Source organism: Lactuca serriola, chromosome 6, assembly GCF_051521515.1.
Source record: "Lactuca serriola cultivar US96UC23 chromosome 6, Lser_US96UC23_V15, whole genome shotgun sequence".
NCBI classification, from domain to species: Eukaryota; Viridiplantae; Streptophyta; class Magnoliopsida; order Asterales; family Asteraceae; genus Lactuca; species Lactuca serriola.
This window is the reverse complement of record NC_136413.1, coordinates 36856413-36862712: the sequence shown is the minus strand read 5'-3', so window position 1 is coordinate 36862712 and position 6300 is coordinate 36856413.

The following is a 6300-nucleotide window of genomic DNA, read 5'->3' as shown; positions in this document are numbered from 1 at the left end:
AAGCTTAACTATCAAACAATTGACAGTTTATACCCCTTTATTTAATTAATCTCTTTAAGTCACCAAATTAATTCTAATTAATTCTATGACTTATATTAATCAAATAACAAATATATTATTCATTATATTATTCCCATAATATATATTCTCTCTTAAATCATCCTATCAAGTTGCTATGGTGAAGGCAACCCAAAAGGACCATGCACAACCGGATATAGTTACAACCTTAGACACTATTCCAACACTTCCATGATTTCATGGTTCCTTGGTTAAGGCAACCGCCCCTTCATTATCGCAAAAAATCTGCACAGGCTCCTTTATGGAAGGAATAACTCCAAGGTCTCTGATGATGTTTTTCAACCATATCGCCTCCTTCGCTGCTTCGCTTGCTGATATGTACTCTGATTCACACGTTGAATCAGCTATAGTCTCCTGCTTGGAACTTTTCCATGTCACTTCTCCTCCATTCAGGGTAAACAGACAGCCTGACTGAGAGCGGATATTATATATGTCGGGTTGAAAGTTGGCGTTGCTAAACCCTGTCACTCTCAAGTCATCACTCCACCAAGGGTAAGGACCCAATCGTTAGTCCTCCACAGGTACTTAAGAATGTTCTTAGCCGTAGTCCAATGAGCTTTACCAGGGTTCCCTTGATATTTTCTGACCATGCTCAAAGCAAAGGTCACATCAAGACCACAACGGTCTGCATATGTGGTTTATGAGATCCATAAACGCGGTAGGAGCATTGGTAAACCCAAATGGCATCACCACGAACTCATAGTGGCCATAGCGATTCTGAAACGTTGTCTTCTGCACATCCTCGTCTCTGACTCTCATTTAATGGTAGCATGATCGCAAATCAACCTTAGAAAACTAAGATGCTCCCTGAAGCTGGTCGAATAAATCATCAATCCTCTGGAGTAGGTAATGGTTCTTCACCGTTACCTTATTCAGCTCTCGGTAGTCTCTACACATCCGATGTGACCCGTCCTTCTTCTTCACAAACAGAATCGAGACTCCCCAAGGCGAACTGCTTGGCCTGATGAATCCCTTGTCTAACAACTCATGTAGCTGTATAGACAACTCCTGCATCTCGGGAGGATCCAACCGATATGGTGCCTTGACTATCGAAGCCGCACCCGGAACTATGATGACCTTATTCCCACGCAAAGGAATGGTAACCAGATCCATGAGGTAACACTCATCATACATCCTCAGGAAACATTCTCTGTAAACCTCTGATGCTCGGACGGATCGGTCGTCCGCAATCTCGACCTCTAAAGGAAAATCCAACGTGCCTGAAGACTCAACAAACCTCTTGCTGTGTGCAAGATATACGAATGATCGGGTAGCCCCCGAGTCGAATAACACCTATACTGGGATGTCGTTCACATGGAACGATACTAAACAAAATACATAGAACATAAATATCAAAACTGACATATATTAAAAGTTAGGGAGAAGAGAGCATACCTGTCACCACATCAGGTGTGGCACGCGCCTCCTCGGCAGTCAGCTGGTAGGCTCGGCTCCTCACCACTTGAGCATCTTACTTGCACTGTCGGGCATCTGTGATCCGTAGGGTCGCTGGATCTGGCATCACCACTGGCGCTCCTGATGTCAATCTCAGATGGTTGGCCTTTTTATGTCCCCTATGATTGTAATGAAAGAAAATTAGGTCTGATGTCTGAATAGTGCGGGTAGGGGCTGTGCAATCCTTGCTAAAGTGCAAAGTCTTGTCGTACTTCTAGCAGCCCAATCCCCCAGCTCTGTAAACTCCCTCGTGTGTCCTACCGCATTTCCCACAACAGCTCTGGCCATGTTGGCCCTTCGACCTCGATTCGAATCCCTTGGGTTTCTTCCCTAAAACCTCAATCGCCTGCCCAGTCTCCGCCTTCCTCTTTCTGATGTGCTCTATATCAATCTCCCTCTCCCATGCCCTAGCTATCATATCATCCAAGGTCGGGCATGCCGAATAGCTGGCATACTTCTGAATGTCAGCTCTCAACTTATCATGGTATCAGGTTTTCTTCATCTCCTCATCACCCGCGTATTGGGGTACTAACAAGGCCCTCTCCCTGAACTTGGCGGTAATCTCCATCACCGTCTCATTAGTCTATCTCATATCCAAAAACTCTCTGGCTAACTGTTGAATTTGCACAACTGGAACAAACTCGGCCCATAATATGGTCACAAACTCTAACCAGGTCATAGCCTCAATGGCTGTGGCTCCCAACGTATCACTGACTACCTCCCACCAGTCTCTATCCCGCTCTCTCAAACAACTAGCAACAAACTTGACCTTCGACCCCTCAGGGTAAAAGCTCGTCACCTACACAGACTCAATGTTTGCGATCCATCGTCTCGCCACAATGGGGTCCTTCACCCCATTGAAGTCTGGCGCTCCGCATCCCCTGAAATCCTTGAAGAAGAGCATGCGATTCCCTGACTAGCTAGGTGCCATGTCACTCCTGAACGCCCTAAGGCGATCCTCCATCAGCTCAATGATACCCTCCTTGATCGAACAGAAAATCACCGGGGTCGCCTCAAGGATGCCTCTCGTAATCTCGGATGCAATGAACTCATGCAATTATTCATTAACTGGCTCGAAACCTGTACCCAAACCTGACCCATACCCTGAACCTCCTGCTTCGTGACGTGTCATCACCATTCTGAAACAAACCACACAATCATCAAAGCCATACATAATATCGAGAGACCTCCTTCTCACTACAAGTTCCCTGGTTTAATCTCAGATCTCCTTGATTCGAGTATGGATCCTCTGCTTTTAGTAGTACGAGCCCATACTACCTTCCACATCTATTCGTACTTTCCTCAAGAATTGCCTTGACTCCACCAAGTCCATTTCACTACTACTTTCCTCAGTGCTAATCTCATCCTATGCTTACCCTAGGGTAATCTCCGACCTACTCTCTGCCATCAGTTGCATAAGAAGTCCCTATTATCTCTCCCTAACTAGCTCGCAAATACCATAACATATTACTAAGACCAGATAATTATTCGAATGAGAGGCCCCACCCTACGACGGTTGGACTCAAACAAGAGCTGCAAAATAGGGCTAGACCTAACCTTCTGAAATTATTTATTCCTCGTAATATGTAAATTAACTTATCCATTTACTAGTTAATTAAAGATAACTAGGACTCCTAAAAGCACAAAATAAGCAACATTCGAGCATTAAGTAACCAATACCAAGCATTGATGGGTTTTATACAAACAATCATATGTGTGCATGCAACCCTAGAGTTGGATCTATGTTATCACTATTAGATATACAACATTATGAACACTTGAAGAACCCTAAAAGGCTTCTAGGAATTTCGAAATCCACAAGGAAAGATGAAATACATACCTCTTGTTGTTATATTGTAATAACAACTTAAATCTTGAATCTTCTTGTCTTTGAAAGCAAGTACCATAAGTGTAGTACCTCTAATGGCTCACAAACACCAAGAGCAAATGGAGAGATAATACAGAGAGAGAAGAGGTATAAAATTCATCCCTAGGAACCCTAGACAAGGCATGGACGAATTCTTATGGCCTTAGGGGTCTTTATATAGGTGTAGAGATTAGGGTTTCAGTCCTTATCCTTATCTAGTTGCTTGCCCACCAAGTAACCATAAGATAAGCCTTGAAAACCCTTATCCTTATCCTTTGGATGATTTCAATGATATCTTATCCCTTGAATTGTCCAACCTATATCTAGGATAACCATTACCATATTTTGTAACTATCACATAATTACAATTCAGCCCCTCTAGTTTAATTAATTACACTTGATCACTAAATTAATTCTTAATTAATTATTGACCAATATTAATTAAACAAATATGATTTCTCCTTTAATATATTATTCTTATAACATATTAATAAATCATAATAACCTATTTCTCTATTATTTCTCCAGTCAAGTTGCTCTGGTGAACGCAACCCAAAAGGACCATGCACAATCTGGTCAAGTACTTGAAAAATATGGTTACGGGCTTAGACACTAATCCAACAGTCTCCCACTTGGATAAGTCTAGTAACTATAACAGTAAGTACTACCCGATTAGCAATCGTAGCTCTCAAAAATGCTGTCGAACTCTGATCTTATCAGTAACTTCTCCTTTAGATAAGGGATCATATATTCCCTCCATTCTAGATATCGTATAGACATGAGACATGGATTGAAATCATTCTCTCTGTCTATGTGTTGTTTCCCGATTTCCGATTTACGACAACTGACTAATTGAACAAATCAAATTAGCCCTAGCCCAACCGAGCGTTTACGTTTGTCATCACTAAATCATCGAGGGGCCGACATATATCGCTTTTATCCCACTTTGGGTAAAAGGAACGGATAAACTTCGACTCAATGTTTGCTTGCACTCACTCACCAAATCACACACAACAACAAGTTTTATAACACCAAGTTACTAGTGTGTTTACATATTATCAATGTGTAACCGATTCGCAAGATACAACTCACACATCTCGGTTTCAAGAATACAAGATATTATCGTCTCACCAATCGCTCGTGATAAAATCCATGAAGCGATCCAAGTGAGTGTGGGTTTAATCCAATGCTCAAAATCATATTCATAAGCACTCATGAACGTTGCAGCAAAGCTTTGCTATGTCTAATACACTTTAGACAATCTACAAACCAATTCACAACAGTCTTCATTCATACCTACTTCCAACATATGAACGACTGTGGACCATTCGTATAATTTGATTATTCTGAAATAATTAATTATTCAGGAAGTCAAAACATGCAAAGTGAAACACAAGAATAATACTAATCCTATATGGTCCCAAACCTTTGAGTATAAATAAAACACATTTTATTTATCACCATATCGATTACTCATTATCCATTGTTTAATGTTTCAACTTTATAACTCGAATCATAACCACAATTGTCCCATGCTCCAAGCATGCACACTTTGGTTTCCTATGGTCCATACTTTGTGAAATAGAACATTTGCAACTCATTTCACAATCCCTAATCCTTATAATTAGTGTAAGAATACCAAATTCTTGCCATCTTTTAGAATATGTCAAATTCTAATATTTTATGCAATGACCCTCTTGTGAAGTCACGGCACAAAAATCACAAATACTCGGTCAACGAAATCACAAGGTACTCTATCAAAAATTGTTACAGAACAATTCTATAGATGTGATGTCTCTCACTCAAAGTACATTCCTTTGAACATCCTTTTGCATAAAATTTTCTAATCTAGACATGAATTCTTAATTTTCAACTCCCAATTATGGAAACATTTCCATATTTACCATATGACAACTCATTCTTAATAGAATCTTATCTATTCATAATAATGTCGATATGGTCCATTCAATACCATACTTCCAACTACTCACAAGTGACCAATCCTCAGCGAACTTTAGATCGTCCTTTGATAGTTGTTTAATTATCTTAGTCAAAACTGATTCTTGTCCTTTTTCCCTCTTAATGCGCTAGACATTTGGAAAAAATTTAGAATGGTCAAATATTATAGCATATGCAATTATTCCTATACCCGAAGTGTATGGGACATGATGCATAATGTCTTAAATAAAGATACGATACTCTATCAATCTTCTGCCATAATATTTTATGTGTCACGTTCTTAAAATTCGAACTATGAAGATGGATACCGTAATCATAATCGAAATTTAAGAACACCCTATGTATCCTTTGACTAAATTTATTAAAATTTCTCAATCTAAGCTTTAGATTTTGAACGAAGTACAATATTCTCTCCCTTAATTATAGAAAAACAACTTTTCAACTCTTACAACTTTGCAAAGTATAACTCTTGTTTTCTATAATTAATATTGCTAACTTGCAACTTACCATAATTATCATGCTCCTACTAACATGATGATTATATTCATACCAGCACAACACTTATGCTCCCACTAGCTTTGACATGTATTCAGAAAACAGTTGAACTTCTAGAAAACAATGCTTATTGAGTTTCTTAAGTTCATATTTCTAATACTAAGACGCTTCGATAAGACTTTATCTAAGTTTCTCAACCTCAAACACCTTTTCTTAGATAACTCGTGTGTGTGTCTAAACAATTCTAGAACTTATAGCAATAAGTCTAAAATGTTCAGACCCATTTGCCATTTACCACAATTCGAACTATGAAGAGGTATGCCGTAATCATAGTTGAATTTGAGAAGCCCCAATCACATAATGCTATCTTCAAAATCTCTCTTAGTGAAAGCGGTTCCTCACAACCATTCTCATGAATGAAAGAAACTTTATGACACTTAGATTTT